This window comes from Ranitomeya imitator, chromosome 10 (assembly GCF_032444005.1).
Source record: "Ranitomeya imitator isolate aRanImi1 chromosome 10, aRanImi1.pri, whole genome shotgun sequence".
NCBI lineage: Eukaryota > Metazoa > Chordata > Amphibia > Anura > Dendrobatidae > Ranitomeya > Ranitomeya imitator.
Genome location: NC_091291.1, coordinates 111,215,291 through 111,242,731, shown reverse-complemented (window position 1 = coordinate 111,242,731; position 27,441 = coordinate 111,215,291). Strand labels below are relative to the sequence as shown.

The 27,441-nt window shown below is 45.8% G+C and overlaps 1 protein-coding gene across 1 annotated transcript in view; it reads left to right on the top strand.

Moving 5' to 3' along the window:
* FOXJ3 (forkhead box J3) overlaps window positions 1–27,441 on the top strand; it is a 63,384-nt gene that overhangs the window by 3,229 nt on the left and 32,714 nt on the right. Inside the window, exon 2 of the mRNA XM_069740892.1 lies at window positions 25,729–25,795. The gene's annotated coding sequence lies outside the window, so the exon portion shown is untranslated. The remainder of the gene's footprint in view (window positions 1–25,728; window positions 25,796–27,441) is intronic.

The window sequence follows — 27,441 nt, the reverse complement described above, 5'->3', positions numbered from 1 at the left end:
TACTGATCTTGTACTGATCCTGAGTTGCATCCTGTATTATACCCCAGAGCTGCACTCACTATTCTGCTGGTGCAGTCACTGTGTACATGTACATACATAACATTACTTATCCTGTACTGTTCGTGAGTTACATCCTGTATTATACCTCAGAGCTGCACTCACTATTCTGCTGGTGCAGCCACTGTGTACATACATTACATTACTGATCCTGAGTTACATCCTGTATTATACCCCAGAGCTGCACTCACTATTCTGCTGGTGCAGTCACTGTGTACATACACTACATTACTGATCCTGAGTTACATCCTGTATTATACCCCAGAGCTGCACTCACTATTCTGCTGGTGCAGCCACTGTGTACATACATTACATTACTGATCCTGAGTTACATCCTGTATTATACCCCAGAGCTGCACTCACTATTCTGCTGGTGCAGTCACTGTGTACATACATTACGTTACTGATCCTGAGTTACATCCTGTATTATACTCCAGAGCTGCACTCACTATTCTGCTGGTGCAGTGACTGTGTACATACATTACTGATCCTGAGTTACATCCTGTATTATACCCCAGAGCTGCACTCACTATTCTGCTGGTGCAGTCACTGTGTACATACATTACATTACTGATCCTGTACTGATCCTGAGTTACATCCTGTATTATACCCCAGAGCTGCACTCACTATTCTGCTGGTGCAGTCACTGTGTACATGTACATACATAACATTACTTATCCTGTACTGTTCGTGAGTTACATCCTGTATTATACTCCAGAGCTGCACTCACTATTCTGCTGGTGCAGTCACTGTGTACATACATTACATTACTGATCCTGTACTGATCCTGAGTTACATCATGTATTATACCCCAGAGCTGCACTCACTATTCTGCTGGTGCAGTCACTGTGTACATACATTACATTACTGATCCTGAGTTACATCCTGTATTATACTCCAGAGCTGCACTCACTATTCTGCTGGTGCAGTCACTGTGTACATACATTACATTACTGATCCTGTACTGATCCTGAGTTACATCATGTATTATACCCCAGAGCTGCACTCACTATTCTGCTGGTGCAGTCACTGTGTACATACATTACATTACTGATCCTGAGTTACATCCTGTATTATACTCCAGAGCTGCACTCACTATTCTGCTGGTGCAGTCACTGTGTACATACACTGCATTACTGATCCTGAGTTACATCCTGTATTATACCCCAGAGCTGCACTCACTATTCTGCTGGTGCAGTCACTGTGTACATACATTACATTACTGATCCTGTACTGATCCTGAGTTACATCATGTATTATACCCCAGAGCTGCACTCACTATTCTGCTGGTGCAGTCACTGTGTACATACACTGCATTACTGATCCTGAGTTACATCCTGTATTATACTCCAGAGCTGCACTCACTATTCTGCTGGTGCAGTCACTGTGTACATACATTACATTACTGATCCTGAGTTAGGCTATATTCACACTTAGCGGTTTTTACCGCGGAACCGCCGCGATTTTGATGCTGCGGGTCCGCAGCAGTTTCCATAGCGTTTACAGTAACATGTAAACCCTATGGAAACCGCAAACCGCTGTGCACATGCTGCGGGAAAAACCGCGCGGGAACGCAGCGGTTTACAAGCCGCAGCATGTCACTTCTTTGTGCAGAATCGCTGCGATTCTGCACCCATAGGAATACATTGAACCGCTTACTTCCCGCATGGGGCTGTGCCCACGTTGCGGGAAGTAAGCGGATAATGTGCGGGTGGTACCCGGGGTGGAGGAGAGGAGACTCTCCTCCAGGCCCTGGGAACCATATTTGGGGTTAAAAAATAAAAAATCTGGTTATACTCACCCTCTGATGTCCGGAGCTCCTGGGCGCTGCACGCGGCTGTCCGGTCAGAGTTGCTGTGCGACCAGGACCTGCGGTGACGTCGCGGTCACATGACCGTGACGTCACGAAGGGTCCTTCTCCCACAGCATCTTAGGAACCGGACCGCCGGGTGCAGTGCCCAGGAGATCCGGACATCAGAGGGTGAGTATAACCAATTTTTATTATTTTTAACATTACTATTGATGCTGCATATTGCTGCATATGCAGCATCAATAGTATAGGCGGAAACCCGCAGCGGAAAACGCGGAACAAACCGCGATAAATCTGCAGGGAGAACCGCAGTTGTTTTGCCCTGCAGATTTATCAAATCCGCTGCGGGAGAACCCGCCGGGACCCGACGCAAGGTGTGAACATAGCCTAACATCCCGTGTTAGACTCCAGAGCTGCACTCACTATTCTGGTGGTTATGTTGGAAACAGTCAGTACATATTTCATTATGGCTGAAGTGGGACCTTTAGCTCCTACACTCTTTCACTACACAGTGCCACAGATGAGTAGAGGGAGCTCTCTGCATCACTGCAGATGCTTGGAGATTTCTGCTCTTGAGAGTTCTGGATAATAACACATTCTGTAGCTGAGGAGCAGTATAAGTGATGCCGTATAGATATGTAGTTGTTCAACGTTTTTATGTAGAATATATTTACTGTCTTTGCGACTTTTTTTTAAATTATTTTTCCAAAATTTTCAAGGTTTGTGACTGTGACATCTGTATGGTTTTTTTTTTTTCTGGTACATGTGTCTTTAATATTGGCAGATCGAGTGATCCACAAGGTTTATGGACTGAGTATTCTTGCTTTTGATGCTTACCCACGCACGGCAGGAGTCATCAGATACCGAAACTGTGGCCTAGAGGAAGAAGTGGCCTAAAGACTTGGTTTATGCAATTTTGGTGGAAATCCCGATATGTAGGGATGGAAATGATCCATTGTGTGTGGCCACAATTATTAGCTGAAAGGTGGTTTTGTTTTCTTCATGATCAGACATTTAGGTATGAGAAGGGTTAATTCATAGACCCCTGTACACATTGGATAAAAGTCGATTGCCCACTGAAATTCAACAGGCATCATCAGGTTCAATCGTTTTTGTTCAGTGGGGAGACAAGCCACTGCCAGAGGGGGCTGGAGGAGTCTGGAGGGGGTTCTCGTGCATCACATGGCAGCATTCTGTAAATGTTTTTGTGGGCAGCTGTGTCATGTGGTCTCCAGTCTGACTACCAAACCAATACATGCTCTCCTGTGTGCTCTGGAGGTTAGTCTCTGACTTTCTGTATCATACAGTATGGCCATCGCCTATCAAATCCCTCCTGGCAGCTTGAAGAGCAATCTCTTCCTACCCAGCTTGTCCCTCTTTGTTACTCTGTATGCCTCCTATTCAGGTGATATTATATAAGAAAGCAGTGATATAACAGTCACTGGGCGTGCTGTGTGCAGAATCTCCATTGTATCCTATGAGATGCTTCTTTAGCCTGTCTCCTTCTTGTAATTACGGAACATGGAGAAACCTTTCACAAGCAGGAGTCAGGTCTATCAGTAAATTAATTTATTTTACAGCCAGAGTATTAAAACTGGTCCTGGTCTCATAGGAGGTGCATGGTTTATTACAGGACACCCACATAAGACCTATGAAAAGAAGTTCCTTAATGAGACAATGGAGTGAAATGGGATGCCCAGGACTTAGGATAGTACATTGATATCAGATTAGTGGGGGTCCGACACCCAGCATCCCCTTCTATAACCTGCTAAGCAGGTCTTGTAGTGGCTGGATGTAAAAAGTGTATGGAGTCGGGACACCACATCTCTGCCCTCGGGAGTAGTGGCCGCACTTCGGTACCAATTCTCAGCTACCATTCACTTCTATGGAAGCTGAACTATTCTTCAGAGTTTGAGCACTACACCGTGTACAGATCTGTGGTTTCCCGGCTTTGTACACCCTCTATTTACGGCTGCCAATATCAAGAGCCTAGACATCCCCTTTAAGAATTATTTACATAAACCCCCTTTAGGCTATGTGCACACATTGCGGTTTAGGCTTAGGAATTTCTGGTGCGGATTCTGTCTCTCCTGGCAGAAAACGCACCTGCGGATTTGTCGCGTTTTTTGTGCAGTTCCGCAGCGTTTTTTGTGCGTATTTGCTGCGTTTTTTTACCCCTGCGTTTTTTTTATAATGGAATGGGTACAAAAACGCTGCAGACTCACAAAAAAGAAGTGACATGCTACTTCTTTTAAACCGCAGCGTTTCCGCGGTGGATTTTCCGCAAAGTGTGCACAGCATTTTTTTTTTCTCATTGATTTACATTGTACTGTAAATCAATTGCGGATCTGCAGCGTTTCTGCACCGCAAAAAACGCTGCGGATCCGCAGAGAATCCGCAACGTGTGCACATACCCTTAGGCTGATTCAGCGCACAAGGCGAGGCTGATTCACTAGTCCGGTCTACTGTAACTTTTAGACAGTCTCAAAATGTTCCAGATTTATCCCAGTGGTTCATGCTGGATGAAGAATCTTGTGCATCTTTGGTCTGGTGTAACTTTACACTATCTATTAGTTGGTTAATTAGGTTACGCCAATAGCGTAGCAAATCAGCCTTGGGTTTTTCGTTAAAATGCCACATATTTCATGGACTCTCTCTATAACAACTTTTTTTTTTTTTTTGGTGTGTGTGCACTAAACACGCTGCGGTCAGATGATGCATTAAAAGGGTTTTCTTCAGCCTATGCTTTCACTAGCTAAAAATAATGAAATTTGCAATCCTCGCATTCCAGAGAGTCTCTACAGCACATGACAGTATAGACGCCTTCTGCATGACAATTAGCGGAATTATATTGTCAGCTGCCAGGGGAGGAAGGAGACTGATTCTGTTAAGGGTCTATCCCAGTGGCAGATATGTATTTTTGTTGTAGAGCGTTTGGTGTGAGAATGATTTATGGGATAACCCCTCATGCCTGTCTTCAGTGTAGACCATCAGTATGTGATCACTGGTTTACAGGGGTCAGACAACCCCTGCTCCTCCCCCACTAATTCTAATGCTAGTTCAGTACAAATAAACAATGTGTCCCCCTTTAGGGAGTTCTTTCTTTTACTTAAATGCAAGCAGATTGTGCTCAGATTCATATTTTTGCAATTTACTGCAATACCAAATTTTGCACTGTCTAGCTTTTACAGGCCGCATAATGAGGTAACTGTGAAACCCTCAGTGAGCTTGTTACTCTGTTTATCTGTCTTTTCGATGCTCCTCTCAGCTGATTTCTTACTACAAAGTTCATCTCAACTTAAGGTACCTTCACACTGAGCAACTTTTGAACGATAACGATCCGTGACGTTGCAGCGTCCTGGCTAGCGATCTCGTTGTGTTTGACACGCAGCAGCGATCAGGAACCTGCTGTGACATCGCTGGTCGGAGCTAGAAGTCCAGAACTTTCTTTCGTCGCTGGATCACCCTCTGTCATCGCTGGATCGGCGTGCGTGACGCCGATTCAGCGATGTCTTCACTGGTAACCAGGGTAAACATCGGGTTACTAAACGCAGGGCCGCGCTTAGTAACCCGATATTTACCCTGGTTACCATTGTAAATGTAAGAAAACAAACACTACATACTTACATTCCGGTGACGTCACCGCTGTGCTCTGCTTTACGGCCGGCCGGCGCTGACACAGTCAATGCGGAAGCTGACGGCGGGGGACGTGACAGACACTGGAATGTGAGTATGTAGTGTTTGTTTGTTTTTTTTACAAGTAATAGCCTCATCTGCCACCTAAGGTAGTGCCAGATGGATGAAAGTGAACATAGTGAGCACCAGTGACCTAAAACCTCTGACCTGTCACTTGCCATCAATATGTAATTTGGTGTAAATGCCGCTGTTCCCCTAAATCCAGCGATGTTTTTCTTTTATTCCTGCGCCACTCCGTTCCTGAGATACGGCCTTCTCTTCCCTTCATTTAAATCTAGTCTTGTTAGTCAAGTGGGCGTGATCAGTAGATTTTGTTTATTGGGGCCATGCCTCTTTGGCTAACAAGACTAGATTTATATACAGGGAAGAAGGGGCCATATCTCAGGAACGGAGAGGAGCAGGAACAAAAGAAAACCGTCCTCGGATTCAGGAGAGCAGCAGCGTTTACACCAAATGACATATTAATGACAACTGACAAGACTTTCCCTAGACACAGACTTTCATTATAATTGTGAGCCCCTCGTTCCCGGATGATTTTTTTTTTTTTGTCATTTCTGGCAGCATTTTTCAGCTTCGACTGCAATCTGCAATGTGTCTAGGACATAATTGCTTCTTCAGTAAATGGTCCTCGATCATGCTTCATATTCCCGGCGGTGGCACTTTGGAGATTTTGGCACCTCCTGCCAGCGTTCCCCTTTTATTGGAGCTGACCATTGAGGGTCAAAGCAGCAGGGATTCATCCCTTTATTATAGGGGGACCCTTTTAACAACAACAACCTTGTTTTAGATGTGTCGGTATCTTTGCGGCATAATGACTGTAGTCAGACTTCATGCTACTATTTTCTTACAGTAATGGAGACGTTGTCTCCATTTTGCTCCTTGCAAATTAATCATCATATAGCCCAATGGGATCCGATCAGTTTTGTTATTTTGCCACTTCTTTTCCAATTCGCAGTGAAGTGCCCTCCGAGGACCCTGTTCCCTTCTAGCTTGTGCATGCCCACTTCCTACAAAGGGGCCCGATATCCCGCAGATCAGTGCCATAATAACAGCAGCAGACGTTGGCATCCAGGAGCCAGCCAGAGGCGAGATTGGCACTGTCCCCTTCTTTGTGCCTGCTGCTGCTATGCTAATGGCCTTTGCCGCCTTTTGATCTTTTGCTGCTTTTAGGGAGATGATTGCCATAAGTGTGATGGGAATCCTGCCGCGTCAAGCGCTTGCGAATATTCAGGTTAACCCTTCCATGCGTGGCTGGAATGTTTCTGCCGCTCTGGCATCCCCTAAGGAAGCCTGCAAGGGGGTGATCATATTTATTACATGAGGCCATGTTCCCACCAGAGGAAACACTGCAGAGATGTTGTTTTTCTGTACCAAAATATGCAATAAAGTCTGCACCATTTATTGCGTTTTTGTTTTGTTGCTGCTTTTTTTTTTTTAAACTGCAATTTTTCATGCTTCCGCCCCCCTACTCATAAGTCTAAAGGGGCTGAGCAATGTCATGAAAATAAATCGCATCTGCTTTGCTTGAATTAGTGCATTTCCGTATAAAAAACAAAACAAAACATGCTCCCCTGAACTGAGCGTACGTATGTATGGTGAGATCTTGCAGCTAGGGTATCTTGTGTGTATGGCCACCCTTAGCTTTATAGTGACATCCTAAGCCCAGATATTATGAGGTTAAGTTGCTGAAGGTACAAGTAACTTTCCCCTTATCGCCCTCTGATCAGGCGCGGGTGCTGCACGCTTCCCGGGGCTTTCGGATCTGACGTTCTGAGTCCACATCTACAGAGGAGGCTTCCTCATGATGAGGATGGGGCTGACTATAAGCCTCTCGCTGTGCTGTCACTACTTATCGCAGGTCCGTTCCTTCCGAATGATGCGTGAATCATAGTAAGAGGTGTGAAATGCTCCGTCACATACAGGCGGCCGCCTACCAGTAAGTGTCAGCCACACATTATCGGAAGGTGAAAAAAAAAAATCCCTTCTGATACAAGGCCGACGTTGGTTTTTCTGATTGACGATATTGAAAACTGTTCTTACCGAGATGATGAATATTGAGATGTCGCCTCGCATGATGTGTTGTGGCAGGAGGCCATTTATGGAGGTGATAGATTCTGTTTTAAAAGGAATCCGTCATTTGGTGTTTGCCACCTAATCTGACAGCATTATGATGTAGGGACTGAGACCCTGATTCCAGCAGTATGCCACATACTGGGTGGCTTGCTGCAGGTTTAATAAAATCCAAGTTTTATCAGCAGATTATCACTAAGGGACTAATAAACCTGTTGCCATGTAGTCCTCCATATTTGAGCTCTCCACCACTGATTGGCAGCTTTCTGCCTATGCACAGTGTACATTGCTATCCATCTGGAGCTGATAACAGCTGATCAGTGGGGGACACCTTGTGTCGAACCCCCACCAATAAAGATAGGTCAGTCCCCTCTTAAAGTGACCTGGTTTGGTGACGCACCTGGGATCTCAACATCGTAGCCCTCGTTCGTCCCCTGGCACCACTATTGACATCATGGCAGCCTCCATTCATTTCTGTTGAAGTGTGCTCTCATGTGTTCCCACCCCCATAGACCTCCGTGCCAGTCAGGAAGGTGCCCCCACACCCGAATGTAGTCATTTTCATTATGACAAATCCTTTAATTGGGACAAAGTTTCTAAAAAATTGTCTAAAAGAAAGTAATCAATTGCAATTCAGATTTAATTTTTTAAGTTTAGTGTGGCAGATAAAAGGGAATGGTGCAAGATCAGACTACACATAATTTGGTTGTAGTCTGTTACCATAGAAACATATAGGTCTACTTAGGAGCTGTAAACACAAAATGAGAGGACATTATTTATTGTTTATTTCTTTTTAGTAAAGACCTACTAGAAAGTTGCTTTATTTTTCATAAATAAAAAATGAAAAAAATGTGATGGAGGATAGTCTGGTAACCTTTGCCATTGTGCTGGTAATTTATCATTAAATGTGCTGCTTTTCAAACTATTCGTAGAGAAAGAGGGGAAAAAAAAAAGAAAATGTAATAATTGAACATGAGAGAGCTGTTGGTGCCGGTGTGCCCCCTGGTCCCACATGCAGAGGGGCTTCCTTTGCTGGCCGCTGCTCTGCGGCTGTGAGAAGGTGAAGTGTCCGGCTCGGTCTAGTTACAGCCTCGTCCACAAGCTGTTTTTAGCGCGGGCTGCTGACGCCCGGGGCCACGTTGACCTTGGAGGCCATGTTTGCGCATTATGAGTGACGCCGTTGTTACTCTGCCAGTTTGTTGTTTGCACCACGTGTGAGCCGGGGCGTATTTAGGATCCAGCTGTCACAAGGGTGTTACAATCCTATACTGGGCAACTACGGCGACAGGACCTTAATTGATCCCATAGTCGACCCCGCATTCATGCACTAGCTACAGCCCCACAGTTTTTACAAACTTTTTTTTTTCATTCATTGCGAAACTTGGCGGCCATCACGTGACTCCCCTGTTTGGCGATCACTTGACTTCCTGTCCGATGGTCACATGACTAACAATATGGATGTGAACTGAGCCCTAGGTTATTTGCCCACGACGCAAGTATGCAGATTTTTTTCTTTTTGCCCATATTTTCATCATATTTAAAGCACCATCGTCACCGATTTTATCATGGCTGAATGGTCATGCTGCTGATTTCATCCATTTCAATTGGCCATAAATAGTCATAAAAGGACAGGACAGGTGGGCCAGAATTGGGGGTTTGGAAGTCGGTGGATGGACTCTTACGACATACCTACCGTGTCTTAAAAGGAGTCTGGCTTGGGGGGCTGGCTCGGACGAGCCTGGCTTGGGGGGCTGGCTCGGACGAGCCTGGCTTGGGGGGGCTGGCTCGGACGAGCCTGGCTTGGGGGGGCTGGCTCGGACGAGCCTGGCTTGGGGGAGCTGGCTCGGACGAGCCTGGCTTGGGGGGGCTGGCTCGGACGAGCCTGGCTTGGGGGGGCTGGCTCGGACGAGCCTGGCTTGGGGGGGGCTGGCTCGGACGAGCCTGGCTTGGGGGGGGGCTGGCTCGGACGAGCCTGGCTTGGGGGGGCTGGCTCGGACGAGCCTGGCTTGGGGGGGGCTGGCTCGGACGAGCCTGGCTTGGGGGGGCTGGCTCGGACGAGCCTGGCTTGGGGGGGCTGGCTCGGACGAGCCTGGCTTGGGGGGGCTGGCTCGGACGAGCCTGGCTTGGGGGGGCTGGCTCGGACGAGCCTGGCTTGGGGGGGCTGGCTCGGACGAGCCTGGCTTGGGGGGGCTGGCTCGGACGAGCCTGGCTTGGGGGGGGCGGGCTCATAGTGCACACTTGCACTTACGTTCCTTTGTATGGGGGAATCGGGTAGGATGGTTGCTGTCAGACAGTGATCTGTTGTGTATGGGGACTAAGCTTGTGAGGAGTGCACAGTGCTGGGGTCACCTGTCGGAGGACCTGTCTATTAGCACAGGTGCGCTCTGTGGTGGTCTCAGTATCTTCCTATCCAATGTACCGAAAATGCTTCCCATAAGCCGTACTGTGGAGCCCGCAATCATCACATACGGTTCTTCTCGCAGACGCCATCTCATTGGTAATTCATGTTGGAATTCTCTTCTGCCGCCTACAACGTAACGTCGTAAATATGTCTACAATGCAAAATTGTAAATGTGGAGAGATAATGCACATGCTTTTATGGATTTTCTTTTCAGTACTATATGGATATCATAGTTTGTGTTTATGGGATATAGGCCTCTGTTTATAGTTCAGATACCAAGATCAGTTGTTCATTTTAACCCCTTAATCCCATATGACGTACTATCCCGTCCAGGTGACCTGGGACTTAATTCCCATGGACGGGATAGTACATCATATGTGATCGGCCGCGCTCACGGGGGGAGCGCGGCCGATCGCGGCCGGGTGTCAGCTGCCTATCGCAGCTGACATCCGGCACTATGTGCCAGGAGCGGTCACGGACCGCTCCCGGCACATTAACCCCCGGCACACCGCGATCAAAGATGATCGCGGTGTGCCGGCGGTGCAGGGAAGCATCGCGCAGGGAGGGGGCTCCCTGCGGGCTTCCCTGAGACGATCGGTACACGGTGATGTGCTCACCGTGTACCGAGCGTCTTCTCCCTGCAGTCCCCGGATCCAAAATGGCCGCCGGGCTCCATCCGGGTCCTGCAGGGAGCACTTCCGGGTCAGGATCAGGCTGCAGCTGCAGCTCTAATCCTGCCCGGCTGTATGTCAGATCACCCATCTAACAGAGTGCTGTGCACACTGTCAGATCGGTGATCTGTGATGTCCCCCCCTGGGACAAAGTGAAAAAGTAAAAAAAAAAATTTCCACACTTGTAAAAAAAAAATTCCTAAATAAAGCAGAAAAAAAAAATATTATTCCCATAAATACATTTCTTTACATAAAAAAAAAACAAAAAAACAATAAAAGTACACATTTAGTATCGCCGCGTCCGTAACGACCCGACCTATAAAACTGGCCCACTAGTTAACCCCTTCAGTGAACACCGTAAGAAAAAAAAAAAAAAAACGAGCCAAAAAACAACGCTTTATTATCATAACGCTGAACAAAGAGTGGAATAACACGCGATCAAAAAGACGGATATAAATAACCATGTTACCTCTGAAAACGTCATCTTGTCCCGCAAAAAACGAGCCGCCATATAGCATCATAACCAAAAAAATAAAAAAGTTATAGTCCTCTGAATAAAGCGATGCCAAAATAATTATTTTTTCTATAAAATAGCTTTTATCGTATAAAAGCGCCAAAACATAAAAAAAATGATATAAATGAGGTGTCGCTGTAATCGTACTGACCCGAAGAATAAAACTGCTTCATCAATTTTACCAAACGCGGAACGGTATAAACGCCTCCCCCAAAAGAAATTCATGAATAGCTGGTTTTTGGTCATTCTGCCTCACAAAAAAATCGGAATAAAAAGCGATCAAAAACTGTCACGTGTCCGAAAATGTAACCGATAAAAACGTCAACTCGTCCCGCAAAAAACAAGACCTCACATGACTCTGTGGACCAAAATATGGAAAAATTATAGGTCTCAAAATGTGGAGACGCAAAAACTTTTTTGCTATAAAAAGCGTCTTTTAGTGTGTGACGGCTGCCAATCATAAAAATCCGCTAAAAAACTCGCTATAAAAGTAAATCAAACCCCCCTTCATCACCCCCTTAGTTAGGCTAGGTTCACATTGCGTTAATGGGTTAACGCTAACGGACAGCGTTGCACGGCGAAAATGTCACAGTTAACGCCGTGCAACGGGTCCGTTAGCACAACCATTGACAGCAATGTGATTTTCAGGTGTAGCGCATCGCTAGAGCGTGCCATTTTCGGCTCGCGCTAGCAAGGTGCCATTCTTTTGTGGCGCGCCTCAGACGCTGCTTGCAGCGTCCGCGGCGCGCCCGAGGTCCGATCCCCGATCTTCCAGAGCGGGGACGTTAACGCGACCACTAAACACGACACCTAAAAAGACATTGTGTTAGCGCAATCCGCTAGTGCTAAACGGATTTCCCTAACGCAATGTGAACCTAGCCTTAGGGAAAAATAATAAAATTAAAAAAAATGTATTTATTTCCATTTTCCGGTTAGGGCTAGGGTTAGGGTTAGGGCTAGGGTTGGGGCTAGGGTTAGGGTTTGGATTACATTTACGGTTGGGATTAGGGTTGGGATTAGAATTAGGGGTGTGTCTGGGTTAGGTGTGTGGTTAGGGTTACAGTTGGGATTAGGGTTAGTGGTGCGTTTGGATTAGGGTTTCATTTATAATTGGGGGGTTTCCACTGTTTAGACACATCAGGGGCTCTCCAAACGCGACATGGCGTCCGATCTCAATTCCAGCCAATTCTGCATTGAAAAAGTAAAACAGTGCTCCTTCACTTCCGAGCTCTCCCGTGCGCCCAAACAGGGGTTTACCCCAACATATGGGGTATCAGCGTACTCGAGACAAATTGGACAACAACTTTTTGGGTCCAAGTTCTCTTGTTATCCTTGGGAAAATAAAAATTTGGGGGGCTAAAAATCATTTTTGTGGGAAAAAAAAGGATTTTTATTTTCACGGGTCTGCGTTATAAACTGTAGTGAAACACTTAGGGGTTCAAAGTTCTCACAACACATCTAGATAAGTTCCATGGGAGGTCTAGTTTCTAATATGGGGTCACTTGTGGGGGGTTTGTACTGTTTGGGTACATCAGGGGCTCTGCAAATGCAACGTGACTCCTGCAGACCAATCCATCTAAGTCTGCATTCCAAATGGCGCTCCTTCCCTTCCGAGCTCTGCCATGCGCCCAAACAGTGGTTCCCCCCCACATATGGGGTATCAGCGTACTCAGGACAAATTGGACAACAACTTTTGGGGTCCAATTTATTATGTTACCCTTGTGAAAATACAAAACTGGGGGCTAAAAAATTTTTGCGAAAAAAAAATAAATTTATTTTAACGGCTCTGCGTTATAAACTGTAGTGAAACACTTGGGGGTTCAAAGCTCTCAAAACACATCTAGATAAGTTCCTTAGAGGGTCTAGTTTCCAAAATGGTGTCACTTGTGGGGGTTTTTAATGTTTAGGCACATCAGGGGCTCTCCAAACCAACATGGCGTCCCATCTTAATTCCAGTCAATTTTGCATTGAAAAGTCAAATGGCGCTCCTTCCCTTCCGAGCTCTGCTATGCACCCAAAAAGTGGTTTACCCCCACATATGGGGTATCGTCGCACTCAGGACAAATTGCACAACAACTTTTGTGGTCTAATTTCTTCTCTTACCCTTGGGAAAATAAAAAATTGGGGGCGAAAAGATCATTTTTGTGAAAAAATAAGATTTTTTATTTTTACGGCTCTGCATTATAAACTTCTGTGAAGCACTTGTTGGGTCAAAGTGCTCACCACACATCTAGATAAGTTCCTTAAGGGGTCTACTTTTCAAAATGGTGTCACTTGTGAGGGGTTCCAATGTTTAGGCACATCAGGGGCTCTCCAAACGCAACATGGCGTCCCATCTCAATTCCAGTCAATTTTGCATTGAAAAGTCAAATGGCGCTCCTTTCCTTCCGAGCTCTGCCATGCGCCCAAACAGTGGTTTACCCCCACATATGGGGTATCGTCGCACTCAGGACAAATTGCACAACAACTTTTGTGGTCTAATTTCTTCTCTTACCCTTGGGAAAATAAAAAATTGGTGGCGAAAAGATTATGTTTGTGAAAAAATATGATTTTTTATTTTTACGGCTCTGCATTATAAACTTCTGTGAAGCACTTGTTGGGTCAAAGTGCTCACCACACCTCTAGATAAGTTCCTTAAGGGGTCTACTTTCCAAAATGGTGTCACTTGTGGGGATTTCAATGTTTAGGCACATCAGGGGCTCTCCAAACGCAACATGGCATCCCATCTCAATTCCAGTCAATTTTGCATTGAAAAGTAAAATGGCGCTCCTTCCCTTCCGAGCTCTGCCATGTGCCCAAACAATGGTTTACACCCATATACGGGGTATCAGCGTACTCAGGACAAATTGGCCAACAATTTTTGAGGTTCAATTTCTTCTCTTACTCTTGGGAAAATAAAAAATTGGGGGCGAAAAGATCATTTTTGTGAAAAAATATGATTTTTTATTTTTACGGCTCTGCATTATAAACTTCTGTGAAGCAATTGGTGGGTCAAAGTGGTCACCACACATCTAGATAAGTTCCTTAGGGTGTCTACTTTCCAAAATGGTGTCACTTGTGGGGGGTTTCAATGTTTAGGCACATCAGTGGCTCTCCAAACGCAACATGGTGTCCCATCTCAATTCCTGTCAATTTTGCATTTAAAAGTCAAATGGCGCTCCTTCCCTTCCGAGCTCTGCCATGCGCCCAAACAGTGGTTTACCCCCACATATGGGGTATCAGCGTACTCAGTACAGATTGTACAACAATGTTTGGCATCCATTTTATCCTGTTACCCTTGGTAAAATAAAACAAATTGGAGCTGAAATAAATTTTGTGTGAAAAAAAGTTAAATATTCATTTTTATTTAAACATTCCAAAAATTCCTGTGAAACCCCTGAAGGGTTAATAAACTTCTTGAATGTGGTTTTGAGCACCTTGAGGGGTGCAGTTTTTAGAATGGTGTCACACTTGGGTATTTTCTATCATATAGACCCCTCAAAATGACATCAAATGAGATGTGGTCCCTAAAAAAAAATGGTGTTGTAAAAATGAGAAATTGCTGGTCAACTTTGAACCCTTATAACTCCCTAACAAAAAAAAATTTTGGTTCCAAAATTGTGCTGATGTAAAGGAGACATGTGGGAAATGTTACTTATTAAGTATTTTGCGTGACATATCTCTGTGATTTAAGGGCATAAAAATTTAAAGTTGGAAAATTGCGAAATTTTCAAAATTTTCGCCAAATTTCCGTTTTTTTCACAAATAAACGCAAGTTATATCGAATAAATGTTACTACTAAAATGAAGTACAATATGTCACGAGAAAACAATGTCAGAATCGCCAAGATCCGTTGAAGCGTTCCAGAGTTATAACCTCATAAAGGGACAGTGGTCAGAATTGTAAAAATTGGCCCGGTCATTAACGTGCAAACCACCCTCGGGGCTTAAGGGGTTAATGTTTCTTTTGGTTTGATCCCACTAGTGGGTCCCGGCTTGGAGAGTTCCTAGAATTCGCTGCGTTTATAAATCAGCTGCTGAATCCTACATTTTTTGTTGTTTTCCTCTTTGCTATTTTTTGGTGTACCTTCAATATCTTCCATGCCCGGCTGGTCTTCTGCATTATTATTATTATTATTTATATAGCACCATTGATTCCATAGTGCTGTACATGAGAAGGGGTTACATACAAGTTACAGATATCACTTACAGTAAGCAAACTAACAATGACTGGTACAGAGGGGCGAGGACCCTGCCCTTGCGGGCTTACATTCTACAGGATGGTGGGGAAGGAGACAGTAGGTTGAGGGTTGCAGGAGCTCCGGTGTTGGTGAGGCGGTAGCTCCGGTAGTGATGAGGCAGCAGGGTCAGTGCAGGCTGTAGTCTTTCCTAAAGAGTTTGGCTTTCAGGTTCTGTCTGAAGGATCCAAATGTGGTTGGTAGTCGGACGTGTTGGGGCAGATAATTCCAGAGGATGGAGGATATTCGGGAGAAAACTTGGAGGCGGTTGGGTGAGGAGCGAATAAGTGTGGAGGAGAGAAGGAGGTCTTGGGAGGACCGGAGATTACGTGAGGGAAGATATCGGGAGATTAGTTCAGAGATATATGGAGGAGACAGGTTATGGATGGTTTTGTAGGTCAGTATTACTAATTTGAACTGGATACGCTGAGGGAATGGGAGCCAGTGGAGAGATTTACAGAGGGGGAAGTGGAGGAGTAGCGAGGAGAGAGATGAATTAGTTGGGCAGCAGAGAAAAGGATGGACTGGAGAGGTGCAAGGGGGTTAGCAGGGAGGCCACAGAAAAGGATGTTGCAGTAGTCAAGGCGGGAGATGATGAGGGCATGCACAAGCATTTTAGTAGATTGGGGGTTGAGGAAAGGACGGATTCTGGAGGTATTTTTGAGCTGGAGGCGACAGGAGGTGGACAGAGCTTGGATGTGCGGTTTGAAGGACAGCACAAAGGTTACTCAGAGGCAGCGGACTTCAGGTACGGGGGAAAGCGTGAAGTCGTTAATAGTGATAGATCTAGGTCAGGCAAGGAAGATCTATGAGATGGAGGAAAGATGCTGCCCTTGTCGTCTTTGTGCTCCCCTGATCCTGGGCAGCAGGGCCTCTAACTACTGATGACGGTTTTGTGCAGTTTTCAATATGTCGATGTTTATATCAGGGGTTGTGGCAGCTCCGTTTCTTTCTTTTTTTTTCTGTTTATGGGGGGGGGGGATTAATCTGCAATGGCGCCTCTAGCATGGACACACAGGTAGCCTTATCTGTGCACTTGGCCGCTGAACGCGTTGGCGCCACATTAATATCATGACATTGCAGTTTCTGGTGTCCTCCCCAGCATTTGCAAACACACAGAAGGCAGCAATAAAGAACGTGGCGAGATGTCTCCTGTAGCTCCGCAGATAAGTGTGACTCTAGGACACCGCTCACTTCCTGACAGGCGCACGGGCGGATTTGCTGTCAATGTCGTGAGGCTGGAATTACAATAGCATCTTAGGAAATCGCAACTTTATCCTGTATAATACACAGTCCTTGCACGATGGGCAGCTCATAAATTAGGGATCTCATCAGGTGTTTTTTTTTTTTTTTGCCAATTCCCCACTCAATCTGCCACCACTGACATGCAGTACATTTTCAGGCACTGTTACTTTAAGGGTTAAATAAATTGTCACTCATCCACTAACAGTGACTTCTTAGAGTGATATGGGTCCGAGATGTCACTCACCCACCGACTGTAAGAACCTTGTCCCTTGTGTTTCTCCGCACCGTGTGCCACTCCGTACCAAGTCTACGGCACTGGGAGAAATGGCCAAGTGCAACGTGACCAGCACCTCTTTCCACTCCAGTGGTCGTGCATTATGGCTGAGGGGGACACTGGACCCCTGTTATGGTCAGACTAACACTGATCTAACAATTGGCACCTATTCCTTCCACAAATAGTAATTGGTGTGAACTAGAATATCCCTTTAACCCCAGCCGTGCCCTAATTGTGGACCCTAATGTGACTTGCCCATCTGCAGTACATGGAGACCCTATTGGCTGAAGTTGCACCCTTATGCCACCCACCATGAGGACCATGCCTGACTGCACATGTACCTGGCTATTTTCCGTGCCTGCGCCCTGTAACAAGGGGCACTGATGAATCTGGATACCCCCAAGAATGTGCAGGATGTCAGAAAGGCTTGGCCATGTCGCACCTTGTCCTCAGGGATGTCAGGCAAGCCATATTGGCTGTGATTTGGGCACAATATTACCACCTCCTGCTTTAAAAAAAAAAACAAAAAACCAAACACTCCAAAAATTGGAATAATCAGGGGAGCAAAGGAAATTGGATAAGAGCAAAATTTGCCCACTTTTGACCCGGTGACAGATCCTCTATAAATTAATTTTCTCCTGATGATCAAAGAAACCCACCCCCAAAACCTGATTCCTTCCCCAAATGTTGACCTACCTGTCTGCTATGCAGAGTGTGTATTATTATATACTGTCTGCTCGGATTATGGAGGCTGCGTCCTTACATGACAGATGTGTCCTTCAGACGAGCGCGGATGAGATGTATTAGTAATAATGGCAGGCGCCTCTCGCCACTGCACAAAAGTCTGCAGAACAGTAAGAGCGTTTTTCGGTGCTAGATTTATTTCTTTTTTTTTTTTGTAGGGAGAGTGTCCGCGCCCCAACTATACAGTGAAGGGTGCCTGCTTGTGATGTTGTGTTAGATGATGGTCTGAGGGTTCAGCATTAATTAAAGGGGGTGTCTGGGACATGTAAATAATTATGGTTACTTTACTGTTACATACTAGTTTCTTCCTGATGACTGAGGTCGAGCGGGCGGCTGCAGGGAGAATATAACTTGATTTCTTCCCTGCGGTCGTACTTCCAATTTGCTTGCTGTTCATGTTTAAAATGGTATTTACATACAGATAACCGAACCTTCTTTTGTATGCTCACAGGTTCCTTTTAGATAGATCTTAGATCTGTAGAGACTTTTAAAAATCCATGTTAGAATGGCTGTGTAATCCTGATAATAAAACAAGCTTACGAAATGCTCACATCAGTAACGGGCACGAAATAGTAAAAAAAAAAAAAAAAAGAGAGAGATTCTATGGTCATTCTGACGTGGTAACTACACCAGCCTCATCAGTTCTAACGTATCTATTGAATGTACTACTAATGCGGTTTGTATTGTGAAATCCATTGGTGTCAGAAACATTGTTTCTGAGAAGTGTAATTTGGGGCAGATTATTGGATTGTGCGGGATCCTTTTTTTTTTTTTTTTTCCTGGTTTAGCACCTCCGTGTTATTTTTATGTTTTGTTTTTTGTTTTTTTGTTCACCTTCCACCCATCATTCAGCTGGTACACACTAATGGGAATATGAATGCTGTAAAACCTTGATGCCTGGCCGTGTCCGGTGATATGAGGATGGCTCCCAGTGGCTGACATCAGCTCGGAGGTGAAGGACTGGAGCTGCGGATGGCGAGAGCAGTCCTATATGTTGTGCAGAAGGCAGGTAAAGGGCAAACATCCTGCCCCGTGCCCTCTTTCCTCACACACATCAGTAACCTGGGCTGAACTTCAGCCGATATCTGCTATATGCTGCGCCCCTCGGCTGCAGCCGGATGCTTGATAAACTTCTTATCTACCCAAATCCTATCAAATGCTGCTTTTTTGTTGACTTGGGTCCCAATCCTTCCATAGTTGCACTTTTGGTTCTGGAGTCGGAGTTCGTCTTCTTTCTTTTTGTTTGCATTGTCTGTGGATCTGATGGATGGATTCTCACTTTTACACGTGGCACCGTATAGGCATATGGCGGCCTCTGTCCCCTGCAGGCTCCCATGTTAAAAATAAGTATAAGATACAGGCTCGGCTCCTGAGCCCACGTCAAAGCAGGGAATTCTTTTGATGCGGGCTCAGGAGCTGAGCCTGTATCTTTCCCATAAGATGATGTCTGTGTCTTTCTGCCTTTATCTACCTCCAACAACAGCGGCTCTTAACCTGTTAAATATCACAATCTCTCACAGCAGCATTTACAGTATTTGGCCATGGGGTCCTCTGTTCTAATTGCCCCCTGTATAATCAAATCACGCAGCCTCAGGATGCCATGTCAGCCGGCGGTCTGTTGAGGAATCCCCATGTCTGCCATGATGGTACTTCTGTAAAGTCCAGCCTATAGCTGTCAGTCATTGGAGACCATGATTTTTACTGTATACTCCACTACTGTGGCATTGCCGTAAAGAAAAAAATGAAATAAAAATAAATATATATTTTATTTAACATTTCATGTGTGTTAAATTATATCCATTAAAAAGCATTAGCTCACCATGCAAAACACAAGCCTTCAGACAGCGGCATCGACGAGAAAAAAACCTGAAACCGTTACTGGTCTCGTAGAATGGCCACACGTGCAAAACGTTTATTTATGAATTTCTGAATTTTTTTTTTCCACCACTGAAGTATAAAACTAAAACAATCTATACACGTTTGGTGTCGCTGTAATCGTACTGACCTGAAGAATCATAATAAATGCCAGAAAAAATAAAACATAAAAAACAGTTGCGCTATTGTACTTAATGTGTAATTTTGCTGCACTTGGACATTTTTTTCTCTCTCCCATTTTCCAGCAAATCATATAATCAAATGGATGGTGTCGTTCAAAAGTGCAACTTGTCCTGACAAAAAACAAGACCTTGCGTGGCTATGTCGATATAAAAAAAAAATAAGAAAGTTACGGCTCTTGGAAAAAGAAGAGGAAAAGCTAAAGGGCAAATAAAATGGAAAATCGCCATGTTGGGAGGGGGTAGCCAACTTTAGGAATTTTTTTTTCTTAAATGAATGTCCCGTAATTGGGGCTAAAAACGATTTTTAAGTTGGGTTTCAGCAATAATTTTGCCAGCCAATCGATATTGCCTGCAAAAAAAAAAAAATCTCGCACTTGGAGCAAAGTGTCGAAACGCCGATATCTCTGTGTTGTAATGACTCGTAGTAACGACGCCGGTATGACTCTGCGATCGGCTGTGTGCGAGTCCTGCGCCGTCGGCTTCTGAGCTCCAGCCTGGAAGGTGTAAGGAGATGGTATATTGGAGGTCGTCTCTGTGATTTGGCGGCCGCTCCTCTGCTACTTGCATCTTTGTCATCGCTCTGCAGCTTTTTATGCAGAAGTGTGTATTGCGACACAAGGGTTGGCGATGATTGCAGAACCAGTGCGTGGACGCAGGGCTTCCCTTCTGCTTTCGGCGAGGTTCCAGTCCAGACCGAATGATCCTGTTTATTTTGCAGAACCATGTGTCCTAACGGGGAATCCCATATGGTCCAAATGTGTATCCATGCTAATGCCAGAGACACGGCCTGTCATTGCCCCTCATCATCTGCTTCTCCTCTGCAATGAGGCATCGATAGTTTTTGGGACGGTCACGTCGGTATAACACCAGGCAGTGACATTATCAATGGCCTAACTCTGCCCTTTATAATGTACCTTAGCCCCTTTTACAGCAGTACTGCCATCATGTGTGACACTGTGCGTGGTAAACCATGAGGGGGTCGGCACAGGCCTCTGAGATGGAGGGCTGACGACCTGCCAAAATTACAGATTTTTGCCATTCCGGGTACAAATGAACGCACAAAGTGGGTGATTACGTACCAAAAATGTGTCTTTTTGCAAAGTATATCACTTATTGATAATTGATTGACTGCTGGGGGTCAGAACAAATGTAACCAAGAATCCCAAACATGCGCACCTCCATGGCAGATTCTTGGGATCATTGGGGGTCCCATAGGTCGGATGCTCAGCGATCCTTGTTCTGTCAGTAGGTGATAGCTTATATAGTTGACACAGCCTCTTTATATGATCGCAGCATCCTGATCTCGCTTAATATATAATATGCAGACATCCTCTTCAGAGATGAAGCACACAGGAGCCGTGGTGCCATCTTTTGGGGAAGAAATCCTAAAGGTCATTATCGACGCTTTAACAGGCTTTGCCACATGACTTGGGATGACAAGCCAAACCAAACACTCTGGTTGCAGACACGTGTTTCAGGGTGTTTGCTCCTAATCAGGGTAAAGCAGAATATCTGATTTGGCTGGATGAGAGGCCTCTAACAGGCTCTAAAGGGTAACATCTCTCCTTGTGATGAGTGACATGCCAGTGTAAGGAGACTTATAGGCCAAGCAAGCCTATAGAACTAGCAGTCTAGTCAGCTTCCTCTCTGGAGAGGATATTTGAACAGCCTATAAGTCTCCTTACACTGTCTTGGCACTTTCTACATGGAGAAACATTCCTACTTGGACACCTTAATGGATAATGTGCAAAATAATCTGTAAAATCACTTTATTTACTTTACTTTAGTGCATGCTGGGAAGTGGGGTAAAGGATGTTCCAGGTCCTGTAGTGCTGTCAGAATGTTGAGAAAAGTCACCCTGTCCAAAAATGGGGGAAGTTCCTGGACATATTAGACTGTATCCATTTACCTTGTGAGGGATGAGAGCAAGCTACAGGTTTTGTGTGACCGTACGGGTATCTGACAAAAGAGTAACAAGTTAGCCTCCAGTAAAATTGGTTACATAGCTGTCTATTGCCTCAGTTGCCTGACTGGGTGGTACTGTTGTTTTTATTATTATTATGTTCGGCCTGACATTGCCTCCTCTGTGCTGTGAAAACCTCCAGTGACTCATTATCATCATAGAGCATGGAGCTGAGGATGAGTCATGGGGAAAGTCAATATTTTGTAGGAATCCTGGTGTCAGGTTTTTTTTTTTTTTAAATCCAGGTATGACCATGGCAAGATGTGCAGGTGTACAATGCAACCCCCCCCCACAACCGACGCTGACTGCCATACTGGATGTGGGCCTGCACTTAGTATAAGATCCGGTGGTCTGTACCGGACCAGCACACAGCCAGCTGCTATGTAACCTATAGATGTAGAAACCTTTCTGGGTATTTGTGGGATACAGTAGGGACTGGGAGCAGGGATTGTCGTGGATGTTCTGTCACTCATGGTCCCGTTTCAGCCCATTGATTAGTGCTGATCAGCTAGAAGTCCTTTATGCCTGACGAATGCTGGTGAGAATTAATGCCGGTGACCTCTCCTGTTCCCCATTATATGGTACTGGCGGTGACCTCTCCTGTGCCCCATTATACGGTACTGGCGGTGACCTCTCCTGTGCCCCATTATACGGTACTGGCGGTGACCTCTCCTGTGCCCCATTATACGGTACTGGTGGTGACCTCTCCTGTGCCCCATTATACGGTACTGGTGGTGACCTCTCCTGTGCCCCATTATACGGTACTGGCAGTGACCTCTCCTGTGCCCCATTATATGGTACTGGCGGTGACCTCTCCTGTGCCCCATATATGGTACTGCCGGTGACCTCTCCTGTGCCCCATTATACGGTACTGGTGGTGACCTCTCCTGTGCCCCATTATACGGTACTGGCGGTGACCTCTCCTGTGCCCCATTATACGGTACTGGCGGTGACCTCTCCTGTGCCCCATTATACGGTACTGGCAGTGACCTCTCCTGTATCCCATTATACGGTACTGGCGGTGACCTCTCCTGTGCCCCATTATATAGTACTGGCGGTGACCTCTCCTGTGCCCCATTATACGGTACTGGCAGTGACCTCTCCTGTATCCCATTATACGGTACTGGCAGTGACCTCTCCTGTGCCCCATTATACAGTACTGGCGGTGACCTCTCCTGTGCCCCATTATACGGTACTGGCAGTGACCTCTCCTGTATCCCATTATACGGTACTGGCGGTGACCTCTCCTGTTCCCCATTATATAGTACTGGCGGTGACCTCTCCTGTATCCCATTATACGGTACTGGCGGTGACCTCTCCTGTTCCCCATTATATAGTACTGGCGGTGACCTCTCCTGTATCCCATTATACGGTACTGGCGGTGACCTCTCCTGTTCCCCATTATATAGTACTGGCGGTGACCTCTCCTGTGCCCCATTATACGGTACTGGCGGTGACCTCTCCTGTTCCCCATTATATGGTACTGGCGGTGACCTCTCCTGTTCCCCATTATATAGTACTGGCGGTGACCTCTCCTGTGCCCCATTATACGGTACTGGCAGTGACCTCTCCTGTATCCCATTATACGGTACTGGCGGTGACCTCTCCTGTTCCCCATTATATAGTACTGCCGGTGACCTCTCCTGTGCCCCATTATACGGTACTGGCGGTGACCTCTCCTGTTCCCCATTATATGGTACTGGCGGTGACCTCTCCTGTTCCCCATTATATAGTACTGGCGGTGACCTCTCCTGTGCCCCATTATACGGTACTGCCGGTGACCTCTCCTGTTCCCCATTATATGGTACTGGCGGTGACCTCTCCTGTGCCCCATTATACGGTACTGGCGGTGACCTCTCCTGTGCCCCATTATACGGTACTGCCGGTGACCTCTCCTGTGCCCCATTATACGGTACTGGCGATAACCTCTCCTGCGCCCCATTATATGGTACTGGCGGTGACCTCTCCTGTGCCCCATTATACGGGACTGGCGGTGACCTCTCCTGCGCCCCATTATATGGTACTGGCGGTGACCTCTCCTGTGCCCCATTATACGGGACTGGCGGTGACCTCTCCTGTGCCCCATTATACGGGACTGGCGGTGACCTCTCCTGCGCCCCATTATATGGTACTGGCGGTGACCTCTCCTGCGCCCCACTATACATATGTCGGGGGGAGAGTTACCATAACGCAAGGCACATGCGATGGTCCCACTGATTTTGCGTGCTTTTCTCTTATGTGTTTGAGCAGCTTTAGCCACGGAGCTGAATTATTTATATAAATCTGTTACAGACTCCATAGAATTCTACGGAGCCACAGTATATCTATTGTAAGTCCCTGATTTCATATGGAATCTGTACGGTGAAAACTTGTCGTATTACATTAGATGCCTGTTATGAGGCCTTAAGGGAGTTCTTTGCCTCGTTACATGGACTATCTACATTCATTAGTCCTGGACTATAGGGGCAGTGTCCCGCTGTACATGGTCCCTGTCAAATTGCAGGACCCCTTAAAGAGTCGGCCATCCCAAACTGACAATAAATGAAGCGCCTAATCTTGTAGGGGATATGGCCCTTTCACACTTTTAGTGTCTAGTTGCGGCCTTTGTTCTGCAGGTTAATCAAATATGCTAGTTAAGCTCCTCCGTGCACCCTAGGTGTGGCCAAGAGACTCCGCGCACCTTCCTGCCCACTGTTTTTGCAGTCACCTCCCTCACTGGTGATTGACAGCACTGTCTGCGGGGGGGAAAGCTAAGGCCATTACTGTCAATCACTGATGTGACATGCAAAGCCATTGAGAAGAAAGGTGCACTGAGCTTTTGGCCACACCAGGGGTGCACCGAGCATCCTAATCATCATGTCTTATTAAACGTCAGATTCTGCAGACCATAGGAAGGGATGAGACACTAAGGAGTGATTTTACCAAGGCAGTGTGCTTCGCTTATACCGGCAGCAGGGTCTGACGAACGTCCCCAAAATCCACAGAAAAGCCTTGCACGGGCGAATGTAGTGTAAGCCGTGTGTCTATTCACTGGGTGACAGGAATAAGAAAATACCCAGGTATACGAGAAAAGCTGTAGAATGATTCATGCTCCATGAGTGTACATAAGAAATGATGGCTGTGGGAGGGCGCAGAGCTGTAAATTCTTCTGGAAACCCCCCCTGGATGATAAGTTTCGCACGTCCATTGTGTAATCGATGTTTATGGGAATTTTTTTTCGGTGCAGTCAGAATTGTACGTTTATTTCTTCTAGTAATAATGAGATTTATTCTACTCCTTGTAAAGGATCTGATCACAAGAAAAGGAGACTTAGAAACCAATGGGAACCCCTGCAGAATGTGTTGGATAAAGAGGGGCCCATGACACCAATGTGACTGGAGCATAAAGCTCGGACCTGAGCATAAAGCTCGGACCTGAGCATTTTAAGCTCGGACCTGAGCATTTTAAGCTCGGACCTGAGCATTTTAAGCTCGGACCTGAGCATTTTAAGCTCGGACCTGAGCATTTTAAGCTCGGACCTGAGCATTTTAAGCTCGGACCTGAGCATTTTAAGCTCGGACCTGAGCATTTTAAGCTCGGACCTGAGCATTTTAAGCTCGGACCTGAGCATTTCAAGCTCGGACCTGAGCATTTTATGCTCGGACCTGAGCATTTTATGCTCGGACCTGAGCATTTTATGCTCGGACCTGAGCATTTTATGCTCGGACCTGAGCATTTTATGCTCGGACCTGAGCATTTTATGCTCGGACCTGAGCATTTTATGCTCGGACCTGAGCATTTTATGCTCGGACCTGAGCATTTTATGCTCGGACCTGAGCATTTTATGCTCGGACCTGAGCATTTTATGCTCGGACCTGCACTTCTTTTCCCTCTCTCTCTGGTGGATGTAATGGCGGAGGCAATCTCCGTGTTCTCTTAGATAACTGTTGTCCATGAGGTTTCGCTTGCCGTGACGTCGCTTGGTCAGGTCACCTCTACCCACACTGACGTGTCCTCCGTTGTTTTTTCAGCTGGCTGCCTTCCTGTCCAGATGGGTTTACATGAACGGCGCTACACATCGGTGCCATCACACACGAGGTGAGGTCTCTGCCTTCATTTCCACTATGTACCTACCATGTATCATTAGTGACAGTCTGGCGCTTTGTGACCTTTGGCTCTCCAGGTCTTGTAACGCTCTTACCTCCCAGCGTTTACTTAAAGGGTATTTCCATCTCCAGGCTCCGATCCCAATATGTAGTAGGTGTAATAATATTAGCAAATGCCTCCAATTAGAAATGTAGTATAGTTCTTCCGATTAGCTATAGCTATATTAGTCACTTACCCAATGTGCAGGGCATTGCAGTAGCCTAGGTATCCATGGTTGTGACCACTACTATATTAACAGGTGTTAGTAGTCGTAACCGTGGATACCTAAGCTACTGCAATGCCCCGTACATGGAGTAAGCAACATGGCTAATCATAATAACTATATTACATTTCTAATTGGAGGTATTTGCTAATATTATTATTACACCTACTACATATTGGGATAATGTGTTAGAGATGGGAATAACCCTTTAATTCCTGGACTGTTGCTCTTTCCCCACCAGTCTCCGGAAATAAACTGCAGCTGTCACAATTACGTCTGACCGAAAGAGCAGCGTTTTTTTCTATTTACCTCCACCTTTCCAATTCCATCCAGTCATTGGCTGCTGATCGGCTGCAGCGGTCACAGAACACTGTTTATATCATGGGACTGGTGGGGACAGAGAGCTCGCAGTGGAGGAACAGAATCTGTTCGGGAAGTACCGTAAGTGTGCTTGTCTTATGCTGCATGTGGGGATATTCACAAAAGGAAATGGTTAACAGCCCCTTGAAAATACAACACTGTGTTCAAAAGTTTCCTAAAAAAACAGGGCAACAAATACTTTGGGGTAACTTTACACCACCTATCTAAAGATACTGCAAATGTATCATCCAGCAAGAGCCGCTGATACATTTATTACTTGGAGGTATTCCTATCTCCAACGTCCTATCCCAATATGTAGTAGGTGTAATAATATTAGCAAATACCTCCAATTAGAAATGTAGTGTAGTTCTTCTGATTCGCTATGTCTCTTTCCTCATGTGCAGGCAATGCAGGACCATTGTTACAACCACTAGCAACTAGCTAATATACTGTCTCTATATCAGTGGTCATAACCATGGATACCTAAGGTCCTGCAATGCGTTCACATGAGGAAAGAGACATGGCGAATCAGAAGAACTATACTACATTTCTAATTGGAGGTATTTTCTAATATTATGATTATTATTCCTACTACATATTGGGATAGGATCTTGGAGATGGGAATACCTCTTAGGTGTAAGGGTGTATTCACATTTTTGCTCAATTTTCGGTTCAGAAACTTTAAAAAAAAACAAAAAAACATGAGCTTTGATTGGAGAGTTTCTGCTTTGATAACTTGGATAAAAAAAAATCTCAAGGTGAACACACCCTAAATCTGGTTGGTTTGAAGGCGGGGTAAGAGGTTTTTTGCTTTGGGCAAGTCCCTTTTTAGTCTCCTAATAAGCTGATCTCGGGGTGATCAGCTGCAGCATGTGGGGGCACATCTGAGAGTGCTTGTTCTCCCTGCAGCGCCACCTTGTGGGGAACTGAGACATTACATAGATGGATGTTACTGTAATGCCTCTATATGTGGGGTCCTCCAAGTGGTTCTCTATAGCCGACCTTCCCCTATGTG